Raw genomic sequence first — 24043 nt, 5'->3', positions numbered from 1 at the left:
CTGATCGATTTAAGTCAACAAGAGGTATCGCTTAATATGAAAATAACGTGACATCCAATAAGGCACTGATATGTTTTCACGTCCATTGTCAAATAAGCTCCTTTTCTCTTCCTCCTCTCCAGTGTTACCATACTTTGATAACTCCCCCGTCACGATGGCCAGTAATATCCCTCCTCTGCTTACACACTAATCTGGCTTGAGCACAGTAACAAATATTGGTCAAATAAGCAAGAGGCTCTAAATGGAGTTTGGTGATAAAGAAAAGGGGGGTGGTAAGGTGGGGGGGGGGTGTAAGTGTGTGTATATATATGTGTGTGTGTGTATGTGTAAGGAGTGAAATGAAGCATCGATGATGGAATAATAAGCACTGAAATGGAAGCCCTGCTCTGAACACTAGCGAGCTGTAAATGGATTTGAGGGGGAAATGCTAATCTCACCTTCACTCCGACTTCATTCATTTCCACCCCAGTGCCCCTTAAGGATTATCATAATTTATCACCCATGAAACACCAGAAAACAATTTTGCTTGTAAAAAAGAAAAAAAGGAGGCAGTGGGGGACAACATTAAGACACTGGAGAAGTTTGCAGAAAAGAATATATCCAATATACAAAAAAAAAACATGAATCACATGGCTCTAATTTGACAGTTATAGATAGCATTAGTAATTAATTTGTGTGTGTGTAAGGCTGCTCACAGGCCTGGCTGATATTTATCCTGGATGTTTACCTCTGGGCCTCTCTGCTCAGACAGGCCGGTTATTTCATCAGTCCGCCAATATGAGACAGCACACGTTGGGCTGATTGAACCTGAGCAAATGTTTGCGCAGTGGCCTAGCCTTCAGCTATCCACACCTCTGTGGCTTAACCTTCTTCATGACTCCACTTGCTGCACTGCAGGGGTTCTGCATTTAGGTGATGTAGTACAAGTCTGGACTCAAGATCTTTGTAAAACGCTGCAGAAATAATTTGTTATTTTTACTTTGCATTCTGAATACGAAAGCTGAACAGCTCCACTTTGTAGACATAAAGGTGCTTTAGTTGGTTCTTCAAGTGATGCCATAGAGGAGAGGTCTTTGAATCTGCACCTTGAATCCAGTTTCTGTTCTTAGACATAGTAATCTGTGGTAGGTGTGACACTACATGGTTTACTTTACATCAGTTTACTTCATCTGTTGTTTTTTTATGTCCAGTGATTACAACCCCCTGGACTGGAAACTGGATACAAGACCACATTTGATGACCTGGGCCATAAAATAACTACTTTAGGTTTCATAAAGAACCATGCTTGTAAATTGTGTGATTAAGTTATTTGAAAGTTCTAATGACCAGTAAATGGCTCTTCATATTTACTTTATTACCACCCTTCACTGATGAGTTCCTGTTATGTGACTGATACTAGTGTTGGACAAACATGAATGGCTTTGAGGAGGAGCAAAGCAGTTGTTCTTCTTGCATTTGTATACATTTCCAATTAAATATCTAGAAATATCTAGAAGTATAATAATATATAATAATATATATTATTTATATATATATATTTCAATTTAAACTTCAGCCTTGGTTAGTCAAGTGAATGGGACAGGCAAAATAAGACAGCAGAAACACACTTTTGGCTTTGTGCAACACTAGTAAACTTTGCAGGAGGATTGCCAATGCCTTTAGACTTTAGAGTGCATCACCATTAGCTAGCTACATACTACAGTTATCCTGTATAGCCATCCTCAATAGCATTATTAGAAAAAAAAGTTAATATTCTTGATTCCTAGTTTTGAATTTTTCCACCTCTACCTGTGTCCCACACTGTTTTCAATGATTGGGAGGTGCCAGTGGAGATATGTGTTGGTTTCATGCAGGCATCCAGAAGCGTGAAGTAGTTTACATGTTTTAATCAGTGCACTCCTCTAATTTGATTTTCACAGAAAGAGAGAGAGAATTATCCTTGCTTCCCTGCACACACTATCTTACATGCAGAGGGAGCGGCTGCAGGATTTTAACATTCATTTTCATGGTTTTCCTCCTTTTCTTTCCCTACTCTCAGAGATGTGCACGTGAGGCCATGCAGCAGTGATTACAGTCTAAAGGTTTCCCCACTTACCTTACCCTGAACAATGAGCAATGAGTTCTTAGTGAATGGGCGGTATTCACATTGTTAGGCTTTAATGCTCTTCTAGTCTGATATATTGAGCTGGGGGATGGGGGGTGGGGGCTTGGAATATCTACAACGCAACCATGATCTGAAACGCATAGAAATGAATGCTTGCATGTGTGTGCGGCTGGATAATGACAGGTTTTCTTTGCTTAATCTGCCGCAGCAGATGCTTACTGTAACCTGCATGGGTGAGACATCTCTAGCCAGGCTCATGAATAATGAAATATGGAAATACAGTTTCCAAATAATGTACTTAATTATTCTTCGTGCTGGTGGGAGAGTAATTGTATGCGCTGAGGTGCGGAAAGCTCCTCCAGACTCGACTCTTGACACAGCGCTCGGAGAAGGAGAGGAGCTGTGTGTGAATGAAGCTGCTGTGTAGATGACTTTGTTAGGACGCTGAGTCTGTGTTTCATTCTGCTGAGCTTTGCTTATTAAGCATCAGGTGTAATTTAATTGCAATACAGCTCCAACAGTAATGAAGCATCAGAGTCAGAACCGCTTTGCTGGCAAAGTACACGCACCTAGTCAAGGAACTTGTCTCGATTAGTGCAGTACAGAGTGAAGACAGTAACCAAACAAACAGTAAAACAGTGAATCCCAACTACAGTTGACAATAGAAGCCAATTCTCTTAAGAATGTTGGTTCCATAGTTGGGTGAGCATCGCTCATTCATAGTTTTAAACAAAACCAAGGGGATTAAAAAGCAGAGCATTTATTAGTTTATCTCCTATGTCAAGAGAAAGATTTCTAATATATTTCAGAGCACTGTTAGATTTATTTGATTGTATTCAGAAATAAGCCTTGATATGGTCAGAATGTTGGATGATCACCACCTCACCTCATGCCCAACTCTGACTTAGTTAGAAATCTGACCTGCAGGGGCATTTCAGTTGAAATTTCTAACTTAGAACTAGGAAATTCTGCCATTCAAGCTTAAATGGAACACAGCATTAGCTTGGCCACCCAGCCCTGTCCTTTAGCTGCATATCACCATTATTTCAGCCTCCCCTCAAAGTTTAGCTACACACATACAGTTCAACATACAACACACCCCTGTTTGTCTGTATACATCATCATAAAACTAAATGATCATGATTGTAATTAAAGTTTATTAATGTGATTAATTAGAATAAAAATCAAAAGTTGTATCACAAAAAATAGGGGTACCCAGACAGGATGCATATATTGGGCCAATTATATAATACAACAAACCAATATTTTTTAAAGTAACTTTTTATGTTAATTAATAATTTTAATAAAGAATTCTGTACGCTGTTGTTGCCAAAGTCAATATTACTGAAGACAAATCTGACCAAGAGCATAGACATTTGAGTATGACATAAGTGCCAAAATAGGGTTTTATTTTATCTTTCTGTAGCTTAAATGCTGAAAATGTATGTATCTCACGTTAATACAAATGCTTGTTTAGCATTCATTTAGCCTGTTCGCTATCAGCCAGGTTGATCAGTCTAGCTAGCTTTAGGCCTACTTGTTGTTGTTGTTGTTGTTGTTGTTGTTGTTGGCACTGCATTTACGTACTTACTCTGCCTTACACTGATTAGATGGCCAGTGCTTCTCCAGTGAGGCACTTGAGATGGTTAAAGCTCATTTACCATCTTCTTCCCCCCGTACTGGCATCAGACAAATACTTTCAAACCATATTTTCCCCTCACTCTCGCATCGTTGTCCAAAGAAGATTAGACCAAAAAATTTTGACTGCTGTTCATGAAGCTATTAATGTGCTTTGGGTAATTGAACAAGTCCAGAGATGTTTTATGCGGGATGTGTTTTACCACAATATGATCCGCTTGGCAGTGTTTACACACAGTAATAACAAGTTCTGTCATTCGGGGACTGGCAAATTCACAGGCAATTCGGATTTATCGTAATCTGCTTTCCCTTGGTCCTTATTTGTATAGAAAACACAAGATTTCATTTTTCAGTAATTGCTTCCCTTAATTCCGCACATCCCATCAAGCCAAGATTGGAAGCATCCCTATTTTTTCAGGAACATCTTGGGACTCAGACAGCAAAGATTTGTGGGAGCTTGAGGTTTTCTGTGGGAACTTGAACTCGCCAAAAGAAATGGCGCTGAAACTGAAGAGGGGTGGCCTGCATGGCTACGATAAAAAGTAAGAAATTAAACATCTTAGTTTTAACCCAGCTTCTGACAATGCACCAAGTCTATGGCTGACAGTTCTTCGCCGCTTTGCTAATCTTCTGCTCATTGTTGTGAGTTGGGCACCGTTGGGGCTTCACCGTGGGGGACTGTCCGACTTTAAAGTCAAACTTTGACTCTTCCCCCAGTTTTTCTGCCACTCATCAGCTCTGAGGACGTTGGGCTGGACAGTGGATAATGCCCTGCAAGTTTCATTTCTGCATGAAATGTTTAAATCTGAAAGAGGGTTTCTTTTGCTTTGGTCTACTTTTTTCTTTACCAGAGCAAAGGCGAGAGCAATAGTGAAGCACCAGAGAAATGTGCATCCTCAGAAGAACAAATGGTCCTCCATTCTTTCCGCATTGTTGCCGTTATTCACTTGGTTTATTTGATTCAGTGATGCTAACAGCTTCAAAAAAACAGTCAATCAGTCTTTGAGGATCTCAAACTGTTGATGTTGAGGACCCTGTTTGTAGGTGTTTTGCAAAATTTGGCTGCATTCGATATTCATCTGCCTGAGAGTGAAATGAAAGCTTAATCTGGCCCTCCACTGGGGACAAAAACGATGCCATTTTCTTTTTTTCCTCCTTTTTTAATTTGCTCACTTCCACGTCATGTGGGCCGCCTTCCAATCCTTCTCTATTATGTGTCTGTTTCTTTTACTCCACACCTGTTAGTATCGCACAGATGTGGATCTAGTGGGATGCAAAAAACCCAAAACAATCCGAGAGATAGGACTGAAACAATTACAGACAATTTTAGTCTGAAAAAAGGCCATCTGCTGTATGCATTACCTCTATTGAAGCAAGTCTTTTGTGGCTTGCCAGCTTCTTTTTTGGAGGGTCTCATGAAATATGTATATTTTTCATAGAGTGTCAAGAGTCTCCCTTTCGCCTTCGTCTTAGATGTACGCTGGAGGAGGCTGATTCAGGGGGAGTTCGGAGGTGAATTCTCGAGGAAAAAACTGTCAAATGAAGCACAATTAGATCATCTAACGATAGTAAATTTGAAAGCTCTCCTGGTTGATTTGATTGCACGTTTCAGCTCAGCGCCAACGCTGAACAACTTTGTTCCAAACGATTTGAAATTTATGCAAAATCTATTGTGCAGGAGAGATATTTGCCTCTACTGCAGTAGTGAAGTGTTCTAGTTTGACTGTTGTGTAAATTAGTCTCTAAGCACATGTAACTATCTTGTTCTGTCTGACTGATTTAGACAGTAAATTCACATTCAGTAACTGCTATGAATAATTCAGAGAGTATTATGAAACTACTGTGAATATTATATAGTTATAGGAGTTATTACAACAGGATTCATACATATACAAAGCAATACATTAGAATATATATATTGTTATTATTTGTATGACTGAGGATACAAAGCAATTTGTACCTATGTGATATTAAAAAATACAATTTTAGGATTTGTACATATGTACCAATTATAGTTTGTACCCATGCATGAATTACTGATTTCGAACCCTAACCATAATAGGATGTAAAAAAAATATTTCTCTTTCAGCATCCATTGGTTAAATTTTTTTTAAGCTCAATAACAAAGGATGAAAGCATGAAAGTAGCTGTTTTGACACTGTTTTCTGAATTGGTCAAGAACTTGGAAAACAGGTTGTGTGTATTTGGAAAAATCACTCAATGTGTGTGAATTTATTTAAGTATTTTCTCAGTGTCTTCATGAGGTAGAGTCACATGGAATAGTTTTCTCAGTGTCTTGAAGTTTCTTTAGGGGCTTAACAATAGTTGCTGTTTTTCCTTCACGTGGTGAAGCTCCAACTCCTCCTAAATCGCTCAGTTGGGTTTAGGTCAGAAGATTGTGGAGGCAAAACACTTTTTGCTTAATACATACTTCTGTATTTGTCCCTTAAATGTTTTTATGTCTTTAATATTAATATACAATGTAGAAAATTAATTAAATAAAGAAAAACATTAAATGAGAAGATGTGTCCAAACTTTTGTCTGGCACTCTGTATTTTTTTTTTTAAGATTTTCACAGCCCAATGCTGAGGGCTTTATACTTATTTAGCCTACACTTAACATAGGCACAGTAATGTACAGGCTTAGAATATATTAGATTAACTGTAATATATTCCTGTGGCTAGGAAAAAGTAGTTGCGCATTTTTCTTTTGTCATGTTGTAATCGCTTTTAGATTTATTTTTTAAAGCTTAAAGAGTGTAAAGTACCTGCCTCAAGCACTTTACATTGTCAGACTACTATTTTTGTATTTTTTTTATTTTAGGATGAGACAGAAAAAAATAGTTTAAATGAAAATATTGTTCATGATTAGTTTAAGATCATTTGAGCTTTCACGACTATAAAATACATAGTAAATTCATCACTGCCACCTACTGGATATAGTTTGTTCAATATATTTTGATATGTGGAGCTATCGTTTCTCATTAGAGCGAATAATAATGAATTACACCCCCTAATGTAGGTTTTGTGATATAAACCAAACAGTTTCTTTGTTGGTGGAGACTGGATAGGCCAATTGGACACCTGTGCTCTAATGGGATGACCAAAGGCTGATGACTGACATGTCCCTTGGCCTGATCTGAAGGAATCTTTCTGAGAGAGCCAGTCACGGTGTCTTAGCACAGCGTCCTCTGGGAAATAGCCTGGACCTGATGGCCAGAGCTGCTAACTTTCTACTTCACTGCCCCTTTGTCATGGGTTTCCATACATCCAGGATAAAAGTTAACACCCCACACCTTAATCAAGACGATAATTAATTTCATATTTTGGTGGAAAAGGAAAACGAGCGAAGGGTGTTTTTTCTGTTTCTCTGAATGGACAGCTGCGTATAATTTAGTTTGGTGACACTATCTCCAGAGTTTAGCACCTTTGGTAAATTGGAGGCATTGGTGTGGAAGAAGTGTCTGCCATCCTTTCAGAGGCACCTCAAAGGAGGATGGACATTCAGGGGCTTTGGCCTTTCACGCCAGATTGTGTGGGCTGGGACTGGAACCGGGCGTAGCTTAAGGTCAGAAATGCAGAAAGTTTGAAGTGTTGATTAGCTCACTGAGCCTTCACCTCTGGGCCTCTAACACAACGCCCTCCCGCACCCTTAGCCATGCTTTCTGAAAGCTGTGTTTCTGACAGCACTCCCCTCAATAATGCTGTCTTCGATTAAGCTGAAAATGAGGTGTTTAACCTTCTGTGGTGAGTGGAATCTGTAGGTATAGCAGCTGAAAGTGAAAATACATCAAATGTATAAATGGTTTCTTGTGTAGGCTATCATGTAGAGTTAATCATGCCTTTAAATTTCTGGGATACAGAAGATGAGAATATTGCAAATGTCAAGGACTGAAAATGAGTTACTGACTGCAGAATATTTAGAATGTTCAGAGAGTCTGACCAGCTATATTAACACAAACAGGGCAACATTATTCTACACAGAATAATAAAAACTAAAGCCAAAATCTACACAGAGTAACAATGTGCATAGAGTAACAATCTACTCAATTTACACAGTGTACCTCTATGCATAGAGTGTAAGAGTGTACACCGAATAATAAAGACGATGCAAAGTAACATAATCTACACATGGTAACAATCTACACGGAGTGATGCAGTATACACATTTTACACACAGTATCAGACTACACAGAGTAACAGTTTACACAGAGTAAAAATGTATATCGATTAATGTGATCTATACAGAGAAATACAATGCACACAGTCTACTCAGGTTTACACAGTCTACTCAGGGTTACACAGCCTACTCAGGGTAACACAGTCTACTCAGGATAACAATCAACACAGGGTAATACAGTCAACTCAAGGTAACACAGTCTCCTCAAGGAAACAGTCAACACGGGGTAACAATCTGTGCAGGATAACTTAGTCTACTCACGGTAACACAGTCAACACAGGGTAACGCAGTTAACACAGGGTAACACAATTTACTAAGGACAACACAATCAACACAGGGTAACGTAGCCAATACAGTATAACAGTCTTTGCAGGACAACAGTCAACACAGGGCTATGCTGTCTGCAGAGAGTAACAACCTTCAGAGTAAAAAGTTGTATAAATCATCTTTAATCCTCTACAGATATAGCTGGATGCTTTATTGCCTTGATTTTCCGGAGAGATACGGCTGCAGATGCTCACTTACAAGCATTTATTTCTGAGGAATTTTCATGCCCTCTGCTTTTTTACTTTTAAATAAATACACTGATTAAGATAATATTATTAAAGATTATTTCTAATTATAGTTATTAATGAAGAAATCATTTAGTCATTCAGAATGTGTGGTTTAGAATCATCATTGGCTTAATTCCCATATGTATTATAGCAGGAGATATTGCTTATTAACATTTTTTTTAGAAACATACCAAGCTCCATTCATGCTGCAGCTCCTCCAGTTTGTTTTGCTATTCACTCTGTGTGGTTTCGAGTGCATGGCTCAGGCTCTTCCCAGCCATTAAGCCTTATTTACCCTGCTTCAGCTGGAAAGGATCCGCTGGCTTCTGTTCGCCGGCTGAACTCTATTGAAGTGCTGAGTGAAAAATGGACTTTGTTCAGGTAGTCACTTTGTTTTCATGCTGATAATATTCATTTAAGGCTGAGTTTTTTTCCCCCCTCAGATCCAGGAGCAAGGAGAATGCAGGGGAAAATTAGCTTCCTCGCTGGGCTTTATTGATTTTATGCTGTTGATAAAGTGGCTTGCGTAATATGCTTAATTCCAGGAGTTTGAGTCTATCTTCCTACCTCTTACTGTTTAGTCAGGGCCCTTTGATTCAGAGAGGCTATTAGCTGGCTCCTTTTTTATGATACTGGCTGCTACTTTACAGCAGCAGGAAACTTAATGAATGTACTGGTTCTTAATATGCTGCATCTGCATTAGGAGCATCACTGCGTTTTGCATGGCTGTTTTCTCACAGTACAACTAGACTGTAATGTGAAAGAGAAAATGACAAGTAATCAATGTGATAAACTGTTTCAACAATAATATATGTTGTCACATGAAAACCTGAAACCCGCAACTTTACAGGATAAAATAATTTATTCACAGCCATTTCTACTAAAGGAATTTGTTTTTGTCTGACTATATATGTATATATATACGTGTGTCACTGTCATATAGGAAAAGAGCAATCTGCATTATTCTACATGGTTAATCAGGGTTGTGTGGGTAAATCAAAATGATCAATCAGAGTTTTTATTGCTGTTATTTTTTTTTGTAGTAAATATTACATTTATGTTACTGTTGTTGGATACTGGATTAAGATGTCATTCTAATGTATTCCTATACTACAGGCTTTTTCTCCATATCACTACCTTTCTCAATAAGTTATGACTACTATAATAATGTAACCTACAAAAGTGCTCCAAAGCCCTTGATAGCAGTAGAAAAACCTTACAGCTTCTGTCTCTAAGGGGTTGTATTTTTAAATGCACATTAAATTTTTATGTTTTATTTAATAAATTTTACTTGTATGTCACCAAGGCATGAGAACCTCAGTGCAGTATTTTTATGAGTGAATCATTCTGTACCCACCATGAACTAGTCAATTTCTACTTTGAATTTGGGCTTCATGATATAAAAAATAAAATTGCAATATTTTGTTTTTCTGTGATACATATTGTAATATTAAATAATGTTCACTTTTTTTTAATACCAGAAATCAACGATTCAACATATTGTAAAATGCTCTCTGTGTGTCGAAGATTGAGTACTTTCAGTTTTATTGGGCAAAAATAACAACATGATAGAAAATGAGAACCATGTAGATTTTCCATTTGTGACTATTGCACATGCAAACATTGTGATGATGATGCAGAAGTAATATATTGTACAGCCCTACCATGAATTATTCAGTGACTACTATGAAGTGTTCAGTATCCACCAGGAGTTATTAAGTATCTACTATGCAGTATTCAGTATTTTCTACAAATGGCCTAGTATCCCCTAGGAATTTTTCAGTAACTGCTTAAATTTATTTTATGTCCTGAATTATTCATTAACTATTGAGAATTATTCTGTAATCTGAATTAATGAATCAAACCGAATATACTACTTAATTGTTCAGTATTTACTATAAATTATTTAGTAACCTAGAATATTTCAATAACTTTAAATCATGTAGTTGTTATAAATGTGGTTATTAGAAAATAAAATTGGTCAGGTCAGAGTTTAGACATGTTCCCAATGTATAGATATACATACCTCAATTCTTACTGTAGTTGTATTATATTCTATTACCATAAAGATCATTTTTAAAGGAGTTTTAAAACACACATTTGTGTTACGAACATAAAGGATTTTCATTTTCTCACTTCAAGTGTTGGGTTGGAAAAAATGTAGTCAAGGCCTTGTGCATCTTGTCATTCAGCGAGGAAGAAAAAAAAGCAGATGGTAAGAAAACACAGCCCCCATCTGAGTCAAATATGAGGCCTATCTCAAGGATTTTCTTTCACAGCTGGCTTAGGAGGTTGTGTCATCTTGTCGAGGCTCACCTATCTCTAGTACATTACCAAATGCTCTAATTTCCTTGGCGAGTCTGATGTTTATTGTGCGGCTGAAATTGAAAATGGCTGGTAATGGAGCAAGCTTCACAGCTCCCTAGACCAATTCTGAATCTAAATTACTTGCTTCTTTTCAGTGGCATCGACTGAGGAGAGCTTTGTGCGCCTCGTACCTAATCAACCCCCAGCGTGACCCCGAATCCGCCAGCCCTCTTGGATTAATGATAAAATCCTTGGTTCAAACAATTATTCGACCCGAAATGGCTGTCCATTTTACTCTGAAAATTAAAGAATGTGAAATTATTTTTTTCTCAAGACTCAGCATGTTGTAGAGCAGCACTTATTTTTGATCTCTGCCCCATAAACTCTTCATTTTCTTTTTCCAAAGGTGTTTTTTTAGCATAATGTCACAGACCTTTGCCTGTCTATTACAGAGCGTGACAGAACAGGCTGGCCTTCTGTCTGAATCCGCAGGGAAAAGTACAGAATTTGAGTCTTTCATGAATTCTCGCTGGCCATCAGCACTAAAAGGAGGAGGAAGAAGTTTCTTCTGATTAAACTCTGATGACACTAATTAGGCCATGCTTGTGAGGTGTTTAGTGCTGTTTACTTGTATATTTGTATATTTGTCTCTGAAATAAGCTATTCATTTATTATTATTATTTTTTTTTTTAGTATTTCCGACTTATGAACACTTAAGTTAAAAAATTCAGTCTGTACGTCATATCAGTATGAGACAGTACATCTAATACACAGCAGTAATTTATTCAGAAATTTCTGAGAAAGGAAATGAAAGCAGTGAGATTCTAAATTCTAATGTTTTGGATCTTTGCTTTCCGTGCAGCTACCAGACGGGGGCGCTCTGCAATACTCCTCCAGCAACAATAATGGAGTTACATGAAAACATGTAACTTCATGCTGTTAATCACAGAAAGCAGAGATGAAGGACAGCACTAGTCATGCTGTAATGTTTTTAAAATGAGAGAGGATATATAGCAGGGCCTCTTTATTTTTGTCCCGAGAGACCATAGAATTGAGGAGGCGGGATTATACCCCTATTTATTTCTCATTTTTCTCTGTGGAGTTCGATTAAGGGGGGGGGGGGGGGCATTCTATGAGGAAAAACCTAAGTGACCAAAAAGAAAATTAATATGTATACATGTATAATTTATAGATACATGTAATGTGTTTATTTATGTGTACATTATAATATTATACTGTTAAAATATATTTATAATATATATATATAATATATATATAATATATATATAAATATATTTATTTTTAATAATACAGATAATTTCTAAATAATATCTCATAATAATCTTACAAACACACTGGTGCATATCATATTATATAAACCTAAATGAAAAATGTTTGCAGATCAAGAATAACATTATGACCATCTTCTGTTTCTACACCCATTCTTCCTTTTATTAGCTCCATTGATCAAATAGAAGCACTTATTTCTTTGTCTATTTCCTTCTGTTTCACTGCATGCTTTATTTACCTCCTTTCGGCCCGTTCTTCAATGTTAAGGAGTAGGACCCCCACAGGACCACCACAGAGCAGATATTACTGGTAGCACTGCAGTGACACTGGCCATGATAGTTGTGTGTTATTGTGTGTTGTGCTTGAACCAGTGGATCACAGCCATGCTGCTGGAGTTTTTAGACACCTCAGTGACACTATTGGTCTAAGAATAGAGAAAGTGAAATAATGTAAAAGTATTGTTATTCTACATGTAAAGAAAGTAATTGTTTTTGGTAATGCATTAAAAAAACACCTCTTATTGTTAATTTACACTTTGTGTAGTATTTAGTAAAAAAAAAAACATTTTGTAACTTAACAGAAAATTAACATTTTTAAAAAAATATATTCTGTGACCCCTGCTGCAAACTTTTACAGATTTCTTTTTTTACAGTGTATCAGTCTGTCTATCTGCCTATCTGTCTGTAAAACGCTGTTTCTAAATAAAGGGTAGGGGTGGTCTGGTGTGTGCTAAGGCCTCAGAAAGCACTTGGTGTTGTTAAAGAAAAAAGAAAAAGCACATTACCATGGAAACAGTTTCAGTGTGGTACAGGATGGGGGGAATAATTAGCGACGTCTCTCTGTCTCGTTAGCACAAAACTCTCACTGAGGTCCATTAGGAGCATGTGTACAGCAGCATACGGAGCACTTGGGTGATTATCCTGAATCTGTATTATGAAACAAGCAGGAATATGCCAGCATTTGGGCATCTAATGGTCTTTCAGATTTTTGATATCACTCATCATTCGATGTTAATGACTAAAGAGGAGAATACATCGATATTCATGTTCTATTTTTCAGAGAATTGTTGTAACTTGGTTGAGAACAATATTTTTTCTGATTTACTGCAAAACAAAAACACCCTTCATGTGTATTATCTCCATGTAATTATTTCCTAGAACATTCAGAACTGTATTAATCACTTTGAATATAAATTATCTAGAGTATATAATTTCTTTGTGAAGAATGTGCTAAATATTTCCTCATTAAGACTATTTTTAAACTTCTATTTTTAGCAGGTCTATAATGCAAAGTTTCAACCATTGAAATAAAGTTATTGAGAGATTTATTATTATTTTGTGACCAGACATTTCTGAGGACACGTGAAATATTTACTCGCTCTTTAGGATCCCAGTTAAGAGAGCCATTTATGAACCCTGCAAAAATCCAGTAAGGAGCTTTTCATAAGCTGTCCTTCACCACCACGTCGCTCCGTTCACTTGTTGATCTGTGTCTAAAGATAGATTTTTGGCCCATTGTAAGAACCTGATTTTAGAGTGACTTGCATCGCTGCTGCTCCTTAGAAAAGAGTGTTTATTGGATTTTTTAAGTGGTTTAGAAGATATTTGAGATCAAAAAACAAAAATCAGTAGTTATATAAACTTGATTTAGTTATATGATTTTAAATCAAATGACATTTCATGTTTTCTTTATTGATTCTGGAGGAAGATTTTGCAGCAGCAGTGTATGTAAGTTACAGGCTAGTCTAAAATATAATACACTTCTATAAAACCTATAAATAAAATACACAGTAAAAGTAAAATACAGTAGCTATTAGGTGGTTTATGTCAATTTATGCAGTTTGAGCTGAGTTTTATGCCAAATCTACATTCTAAGCAAAACCTCATTAGTGGACAATAGATAAAATATTCATAGTGGATACTGAATAAGTCACAGTAGATATGGAATAATCAACAGTACATTCTGAAAAATCATAGTGAATACTCTGTCACAGTAAATGGGGAAAAATCATAGTGAATACTGCATAACTAAGTTGATTCTAAATAATTCCTAGGAGATACTGAATAATTCATAGTGGATCCTGAATAACTAAGAAGATACTGAATAATACTTAGTAGATACTGACTTATCCATAGCAGATACTGAAGAGTAAATGTGCCAGTGATATTCAAATTCATATTCATATGATAGAACACTATTAACACTATTTTATTATTCGCTGTTTAATACTAAAAGTGTTTAATTAATTTTCTTTGTAGGACTGCACAATGTATAACTTTTGCACCAATTTTAGTAGTTAGATTGTTTCTATGGTGAGCCTAACATTCTGTATATATGTTTTCTATATATAAATTGCAGTCAAATAAATTAGTAGACTGAATTACCTCACAATAAAATGCATTTTTGTAGAGAATATTCTTGTATATAGCGTCAATGTTAGCAGTGCATTATTCCAGTTACATTTAGATCTGTCTATGAGTGGAGTTGTATAATTGCAATTGAACAAATGAGGTAGTAGTGTTCACATTACTAAAAGTTTAGTATGATTAGTACACAGAGGACACATTAAATTTACCATTATTTTTAAATGAGTAAAACATAAAACCCATACCAAATGTGGACATGCCAGTGTTTCATATTTTATTCATATAAGTAAATAATTTAAGTAAATCATTTTTATAATTTGAGTAAATAAATATACTTCTGTTTGTAAATGTACTGTATTTTAGATCTTTGTCCTCTCCTGCTCTGAAGTGGTTACAGCGGAGGAAGAGGAGGATGACCACGTGGTCAGATAGGCAGTTTCCCTCATTATGCAGCTGAAACAATAGTATGCTCATGGCTGCACTAATTATTATTCTGAGAATGTACCAATTTGTTACTTCCAGAGTGACAGTCAGCCTGGGCATTGAAAGGGGCAGTGTGCCAGCCATCGCAGTCAAGTGAAAGGAGCCCTTTCATTCAGGCTAGTGGGACAGGAATGACCCTTTCGTAAATGTGGGCAGGAGAGGGGCCGCCTGCCAGCTTCACCAGGCGGCTACCGAGCTTCATCAGTCAGCCTGTTAAAGCCTGGGCCAGTTACTGTCACCAGCAGACTGAGGGATAACGGCCAGCGTTGCTAAGTTCGCTAGGTTAGTGGAGGCACACTGGGTCAGGGGGGTTCTCCTCACAGATCAGCCCTTTGTAACAGATGGAATTGGGAAATTACAGTGGTAGCATATTTTAACCTATGGGATTTAATGTATAGAACTGTATTTTTTCTGTACAATTTACTCCTTTTATACACATACGTTTAAATACACTGTATATATTCACTGTCAAATCAACATTATATACTGGTACTGAAAATTCACATTAGTTACTGAATTATTCAAAGTAGATATGTGTGTAATGTTAACTGATAATTCAGTTGCGATAAGTTGGTAGAGACAGGAGTTTGACAGATGCATTATGGGAGTTGGAGTATGGATAATAAAGAAAGTCCCTTTGAAGACCGTGTGGAAAATGATGCAAAATATAATAATAACAAAAATAAATCATAGATTATACTGAATAGTGAATAATGCGTAGTGCAACTATTTGAAGTAGATACTGAATTATCAATAGTAAATACTAAATTACTGAATGTTTGAGTATTTTATATTTAATTAATTATATACAGTATATTTGATACTCATAATACATACAGAATACAGAGTACCTCAGAATATACCTAATATCTCATAGTGGGAACAAAATTTCCAAAAGTTAACAACAAATAATTAATTGTAAATTCTTATTGGCGTGTAGTGTATATACACATAATTAATAGTAGAAATAAACAATTTATACTCGTTTCTAAAAAAAAAAGTACAGTATATTGAAAATAATTATTGTAAATACTAAAATATTAATTACAGGCTTATTAATAATAGGCTACTGATTCAAAGTAGTATAAGAATATTCATAGCAAATACTGAGTATAATTCATAGTGTACACTGAATAATTCATAATAGACAATTCATTATTTATAGAGGTTACTACATTCCTAGTGTATTTTGAATAATTAATAGCAGGTACTAAATAATTCACAGTATATGCTAAATACTTAAACAGATACATACTATTTCAAAGTAGCTAATAAATAATAAAATTATGTTTAACATTTTTGTTATGTGAAGGCCACACACCCTTTCAAAGGACCTGTTGAGTTTCTAATCTGCCTTACTGTGCAAATACCTTTGAATTGAATGAGGGAAATGGCAAATTGTTGTAGATCTGACAGCTTTCTAATTGGAGGTGTGTGTTATGTTTGTTTGTAGACAGTGTGCATTGCTGTAGGTGTTCTGAGTCATGCAGGTATATGTAATATAATCTTGGTTAATACTATAAGAGCTCTCGTCACTGTGCATATTTTCACTGTATGAAATAATTAGCAGGTAGGGCTTTCCACAGGCAGGCTGGGAAATTACAGCAGTGGTGAGCTCTGGTTCTGCTACAGCTACAGTGTCTATGCTCTTAGAGTTGGTAAGTCATTTTAGATAAGTTAGATATTAGATTAGATCAAATCTAATTTTTAGATTTTTTGCTATTGTGATCTCTATCAGTCAGACAGCAGGAAAGACACTTCTTCTCATAGAACATTTGCACACAGGAGAGGAATTTCTCCTGGCTGGCATGAATGTATTCAATTTCATTGATTTACTAGAAGAAAACATGTTTATATGGAATTTGCATGACAGCAATGTTTGGAATTTTAATTTTAACCTTGTGAAATGTGTTTTAATTTGTGAATAATGTTTTGACAACCTGGCTCAGCCTGCGAGGACTTATTCCTTAGCTCTAATGCTTGTAGTTATAGTGACAGAGAAATATGATACTTGGCACAAGACACGAGGCCTTTTTTCCACTCTCCTTCGTCTGAGGGACAAACATTTCTCTAATGAGGCTGTGTAGGCCCCTATTTGGCACTTGTGTGAGCTCAGATAATGATCAGACTGGACTGAATCCCCAACATGAACTTTGGCCCAGTTCGAGCCTCATTAATATTCATATGGAGGCCTGTATGAAGGAAGTGCTCTCTGCTGATCTCAGTGCTAGAAAGTGGGCATTAGAGGAGTTTATGCAGTAAATGACCCCCTGGCCCCAGCAATTCTCCACCAATTACACTCATTATGACCTAATCCCACATTAATAATGTTTATTCTTAGTATCTCTGTTTAAACCTATGGTAATGTCCTCAGCAGAATAACAAATTAATAAAAAGAGTGATGCATTTTTGTTGATGAATATTTGGTGGGCTTCTCAAATTTTGAATCCTTAATGAGTTATTGATATTATTATTAGAGTTTTTATTGTGACAATATTAAGTCAACTTTAAGGGCAACGGATGTGTGCTGTTTAAATTAGCTGTTCATCCTATATTTTGAATTTTATCTTAAAGGCTTCTTATTCAGAAACTACTATGAATGATTTGGTAATTAAAATAAACGTCTGCTATTTTTTATTAAGTATATATTAGATAGTATTGAAATATAATGACTGTGAAGTACCGGGTATCTACTATTAATGATGCATTATATACATATAAATTATTAGGTATCCACCATGAAGCATCAAATGAAGGATCTGCAATAAAGGGTTCAGTACATAGTATGAAATATTTAGCATCCACTATCAATTATTCATTAACTACTATGAATTATTCATTATCTGCTATGAGTTATTGAGTATCCACCATGAGGTTTCTACTACTATGAGGTATCAAGTATCTGCCGTGGATTATTCAGTACATTTTTTTTACATTACCTTGCATTTTGCAGGCGCTAAATAATGCTAATAATTAGTGGACATTAATAATGAAGTACATTAGCAATAGAGGACAGTCCAGGACAAAAACCTTTTTGACTGGGCTAAAAGGAATCCAAAGGGAAATAGTGGGATAGAGGAGAAAAGATGTGGGAGCAGTTAGAAGTACTTAGTTTGTCAGGGGTTTCAGGAGAGTAGGTGCTCTTTAAAGAACTGTCTTTAAGAGATTCCTATAGATGTTGAAGGATGCTCCTGCTTTAGTCATAAAAGGTAGTTTGTTCCACCATTGGGGAACTCTATATGAGACCAGTCTGGATTGCAAAGCTAGGGGACGATCTCTGTAGGAGCGCAGCGCCCAGGAGGGAACATAAACCTTTAGGAGCAGGTGCAAGAAGGAGGGAGCTGTACTGTTATCACCCTGTAGGCAATTGTATGGGCCTTGAATTAAAAACGAGCAGCAAACAGTAGCTAGTGGAGCTCAGTAAGGAGTGGGAGAGGGGGTCAGTATGGTGAATTATGGAGAAGTTGTGTTGGAAAGATTATTTTGCTGGTATAACCAGAAGTTCAGTCTTGGATAGGTTTAGTTGAAGTTAGATTTCCATCGTCCATGCGGATATGTCTGAGAAGCACTGTGCTATCCTTGCAGAGATTGAAGGATTATTAGGCGTAAAGGACAGATAGAGCTGGGTGGCATCAGCAAAGCTTTGGTTGGAGGAGCCATGTGAGTGTATAACCTGAACTAGAGAGGTGGTGTAGATGGAGAACAGAAGAGGTCCTAGTATCCAGCCCTGGGGAACCCCAGCGGATAGTAAGTGGCTGTTGTCACGACACTTTAAATGAACGCCCTTTACACAGTATGAATTGTTCAGTATCCACTATGATTGATTATGTCTATGCATTATCAAGTATTTGCTTTGAATTGTTCAGTATTCACTATGACTTTTTTTCTTCAAACTACTATATAAATGATCAAGTATCTTCTATAAATTATTCAGTATCCACCATTAATTCTTATATTAACTAAAGTGATTTATCAAGCATCTCTAATGAATTATTCAGTACATATGATAAATTCCTCTGTATTCACTTATAATTATTGTGCATCTACTATGCTATAAATCTGCTATGAATTACTGAGTATCCACTGTGAAATGTTCCTTTAAGAAGTATCAAACATTTACTAGGAATTATTCAATTCATATTATGAATTAATTGAGTCTTTACTATCATTCATTAAATATCTGCTGCAAGTTATTTAGTATCCAATATGGAGTATACTGTAACTGCTATAAATAGCCTACAGTTTTTTTTGCTCCTTTGCTAATCTCAATTTTAAATACAATAAAAACTATGTAAATGTTTGCACTTTAAGACACTTTAAGAAGTCTTAAAGCTTCACATTATTTCCGTAAAAAAAGGCCAAGCACATCTGACACTGGCGGAAGTGCAGGTGTGTGTAGTAAGTCCAGCAGGTGTGTGTGTGTGTGTGTGTGTGTGTGTGTGTGTGTGTGTGTGTGTGTGTGTGTCCGGTCCAGAGGAGAGCATGCAGGAGTGAGCAGAGTGATAAAGGTCAGTGAGCTGGCAGCAGTATGGATGACCGCATAGCCGTGGGGTGGCTGACCGCAGTGGGAGTGTGACGCACGGTGCTAACGGCCACTGACTCACTGACACACTGCTTCCCGTAACGGCTACTGTTCATCCTGCAGCATCTCCGCCAACACTCCCAGCTCAGCTTCACACTGACTTCATCAGCTCTGACACTGCCAGGGGAATAACAGACCGTTCACAGTTTCTCTAAGGCCGTTTTGAGCTGCTGGAGTAACTGGCCAAGTGCCCGGTCACATTTCCATCCCTAAAAGAGTGTGTGTGTGCATTCCTGACTGCTGAGCTCCTGCGAGTGTCCTGCAGTCAGCCATGAAGCTGCACCTTTGTTCAGCACCCAGGAAGCCTGTGATTCACAAGTTACACACAGAAAACTTCTTAACCCCTCAAACTCAAAGACCCCTGTGTTGAACATGACTTCAGTTTCAACTCTACGTTAGCTTCATACTGGATACTGAACAATTCAATATGAATACTGGACCATTTGTAGGCGATATGCATAGTATAGTAAGCAATAGTAAATACTGCATAATTACTGTACATGATGATTGATAGGAGGTACTAAATAATTGACAGTAACTACCACATAATTCATAGTGGATACTAAATCATAGTAGATATGCAATACAGCATAATAAATGATATGTATTGAATTGAAGTAGTATGGAATTCTGACTTTTTCACATGAAAAATTAATTGTTACTACTAGTGTTTAATGAAGGTCTTAACTGAAACTGAAATAAATGGTTCTTTGACATATAAACATGATCACACCATGTGTTCCCAAGATGACAACTTTACAGGAGAAGAAAAAGCCTTCTTAACTATCAATTAATATAAGTCATGAGAAATGAGAACAATAAGATTTTTTTGTCTTTTTGTATCTAAAAAAAGGCATGGCATGTATTGTTTAATCTACTTTACATGGCATTGGGCATTCTGCAATGTGACTATTGTGCTTGTACACATTGCAGTGAAAAGGCTAAAATTATTTGTTAAGTGACCCTCCTTTCAGTGGAAATCAGTGTAAAAAGATTTTATTGATTTTGTCATTTTGGAGTATTTCTATCTGTCCATTCTTCAAGAAATTTAACATAAAACAACGAGCAGATGTCAAAAATGAACAGGCATACACTGGTCTTGCTCTCTCAGAGTGAGTAGAGGGTACCCTCTCCTTGCATCACTTGTGATGATGGTCAGCACAGGCATCTGTTAGCTGATGTATTGGGGCTGGGAACCCAGCCCTTGCCCTGGAGTATGCTGGCTGCCTAGTGATTATACCTCAGCGGCAGTTTAACAGCAGCAGTTGGAAAAAGAGGCAGAGGCAGTCTTTACCCTTCTAGTGTGGGGGTCGTTGCTAGTAATGGGGGAGCTTATGTGGAAAGGGAATAGGGTAAATGGCATTTTAAATAGGGTAGAAAATAGGTAAAATAAATGAAAAATAAAATAGCGTTTTTAGGTTTTAGCGCGAGTGATAATTTTAGAATATTATAATAACATTAGCATTAGCATCAGTTAAAAAATGAGGAATGAAACATGGCCAAATGTATCTTATCAGCAACACACACTAAAACCTGATGACTTACAAGCAGCCTGATTGTCAGTTTGGCGTTTAAATGCATCTGGTGATTTCCTCCCAAGCAGCCACACAATGGCCGAAGAGCCAAGAGCATCTGTGTATGGAGAGAGAGAGAGAGAGAGAGAGAGAGAGAGAGAGAGAGAGAGAGAGAGGGAGAAAGAGAGATAGAGAGAGAGGTAGGAGCTCTGGCGGCCTCAATTCAGCGGTGTGGGGCTTTTGTGTGCATGGTACTGGAGTCGGAGTGTGTGTAGCGTGGAGTGTGGGGCCGCGGTGAGACAGGCAGCATGTCGGGCAGGTGCATGCCACCAAATTACCGCCTGCAATTTGCATTTCCCTCCGCTAAGAAGCATGCCATTATCATATCAAAGGGAACTCACAGCTACGTCTAGTTTGGAGAGATGTGGCGCGGCTTCAATTTGAGCAATTAATGCGCCGATGAAGACACTTGTCATGCGGCCCAGAGTTTCAGAGCCGCATCCGTCAGCATTGTTCTTGGGCCGTGGAAGACTCCTCACTGTCTTTTTCACTCTCTCTCTCTCAGTCGGATGAGAGCAAAGGCACTTTCCCTCTCTCTTTCTCTGTCTTTCTCTTTCTTTCTGTTTCTGTCCTTGCATGATCTTTACCAGGACCTTTTTTTCTTCTCAACAGCCTCACGCTTAAGCTGCTTTATTCTTTTCTCAAATTTCAATCCTTCCAAATGATGAATCAGGCCGCAATGGCTACCTACACGTTAGTAACGGGCCTAATTAAGACGTATTAGGCATGCTGGTGAATGCACTGGGGACTGGCCCGTTCCGTTATTGTGCAGAGCAATGCATTAGAGCTGTCATCACGCTCATCACACTGAGGTTTTAAAGCATCCATCATGTAACCTGCACATATCACAGACTGAATGGCCCCCAGAGAATGCATTTGTTTTACTGACGACTCAACGCAAAGCTCAGTCCTCTCATACAATTTGTTGCCCATTACATTTCCAAACACGCCTCAATCAGAGCTATTATTGTACATCTCTTTCTCCTGTTAAGAAACACTCCGTCATTTTGCTTTTGAGGAAAATCTCCTCCTCCAGTTCAACCCCCCCTTCTCCCCCTTTCCTTCTCTCTCCTTTCCTTCTCCCTTCGCTCGCTGAATTGTTCTGAAGCACTCTACGATTTCTTTGGGGCTAGCACTTACAAGATGGTATTAGTCACAGCTGTTCCGTGTGATTTCCATTCCTTGCCTGGCACACACTCGTGCTTGCCAAGTGCCTGTGAGTGCCTCTCTCCCCCAATTCAGCTCAGCTCCTGCCTTATTTCAATGACAGTCAGCTGTCCTTTGCCAGTGCTAAATTGAATTGGATAGAGCAGTTTACTTATTTATTTATTTATTTATTTGATTTTTTTCTCTTTTTCTTTACTGGATTCCCTTCCAAAGCTGACTGAACGGTGGTATAATATGTCTTGATAATGTATCACAGCAGGCTTTGGTGTATTAAGGCCTGATAAGTGCGTTTTAGTGCGATTAAAGGTTAACAAGGCGTGAAATATTACAGGACAAACGTAGGAGTCATTATTTTCTCTTTCAGCTAATGAGGAAGTGGTAAATAGTGTGTGTGTTTGTGAAAAAAAAAAAAAAAATATATATATATATATATATATAATTCACAGTTTGTTGTCCCAACAAAAAATGTAATTAAATGAAGCAGATTAGAAAATGATTAGCGAATAGATATCTGGATATCCTGCCATGTACAGTACACTATATCATGAAATGATTCAGAGACACTGGAGAGTTCCTTGTGGCAAGGGACAAGGCTAATGGTCAATGGTTGCTGGTGATCTTTGAGCCCTCAGGCGACATTACGTTAAAAACAGGCATGGTTTTGTACTGGAAATCCCTGCATGCACTCAGAAAACTTAATTTTTAATTTATTTTGGTGTATAAATGTGGTTTACTGTGCATTTCACAAATAGTTAAAGCTTTATCATGTAAATATAAAGCCACATGTCTATATAATCCAGAAATGGTGCTGTCTACTCTGGTCTACATCTCATTGGTCCAAACCCCACTGCTATTTTTTTTGTCTTTTTCTAATATTATATATAGTTTTACTGGTAAACACACTCATTGTCCTTTCAGCAGTCACTTCTTGCTGTGTTTTTATTTACATACATTTTAAATTTTCCCATATAATTTTCCAATTCAGAAATACAGCAAACATTGAGGACACTTTAGATTCTGAAAAAAAAGGAAATATGAGCACTAGCATTTTTCACAAGGCTAATTTGATTCCAGCTGAGCTGCTGTTCTCAATTGCTTGTCAGAAATGGCATTTAGCAAAATTCTCCCCACACATACCTCCTCAAATTTACCGTCCAGTTCCTCTCATTCCACCAAGCAGCCTTATCTTTCCTTCTGAGGATATGCGACTCGTTCCTTCTCTCTATCCTGCGAGTTCACACCTATCCTTGATGTTTGTGACAGGCCACGATAGGAGAAAACTCTTATCGCCGCAGGGTTTCGGGAGGCCGCGCTAAATTGAAAATTGCAAATGAAATCCGTGGGGTTTAAATTCATCATCTATTATGTCAGATGACCTTTGGCAGCCGCTGATAAAAATGAGCGAATGTTAGCTCTGATCCAATTTTCGACACTATCCACTCCTTTCACTTCATTCACAGTCAGACAGCAGACTCAGTGGAAGTGAAAATGATAGGGTTTCAAGAGTGCACCATTGTGTTGCAGATTAAGATTTTCTCTTCCTATTTGCCGGGCTTGGCCTTGTGGTCCCCTCTCTGGTATTTCTCCATTGTGTAATCAGCTTCAATATCTGCTCCAGAGGATATGTAAGCCATCCTCCCCAGATAAACACTTCTGGGCGAAATGTTGGACTTAATGGTTTTGCTTCGGTGGTATTTAGGGTCACTGTGTACCAAGATCGGCCGGCACATGTTTCGTTTTAGTGTGACATTCTTAAGGAATGTGACGGGCCACAATCCGCTCAGGGGTTGAGCATGTTC

At 37.4% G+C, this 24043-nt stretch overlaps 1 protein-coding gene across 15 annotated transcripts in view; it reads left to right on the top strand.

The window, feature by feature from the left end:
- The window catches only part of sox2 (SRY-box transcription factor 2), a 156183-nt gene that overhangs the window by 33850 nt on the left and 98290 nt on the right, over nt 1-24043 (top strand). Inside the window, exon 4 of one of the 15 annotated variants that reach the window (XR_007424709.1) lies at nt 14961-15203. The exons of the other annotated variants lie outside the window; for them this stretch is intronic. The gene's annotated coding sequence lies outside the window, so the exon portion shown is untranslated. The remainder of the gene's footprint in view (nt 1-14960; nt 15204-24043) is intronic. 15 annotated transcript variants of the gene reach the window in all.

This window comes from Astyanax mexicanus, chromosome 16 (genome assembly GCF_023375975.1).
Source record: "Astyanax mexicanus isolate ESR-SI-001 chromosome 16, AstMex3_surface, whole genome shotgun sequence".
NCBI classification, from domain to species: domain Eukaryota; kingdom Metazoa; phylum Chordata; class Actinopteri; order Characiformes; family Acestrorhamphidae; genus Astyanax; species Astyanax mexicanus.
The sequence above is the reverse complement of the archived record's forward strand: the minus strand, read 5'-3'. Positions and strand labels throughout refer to the sequence as shown.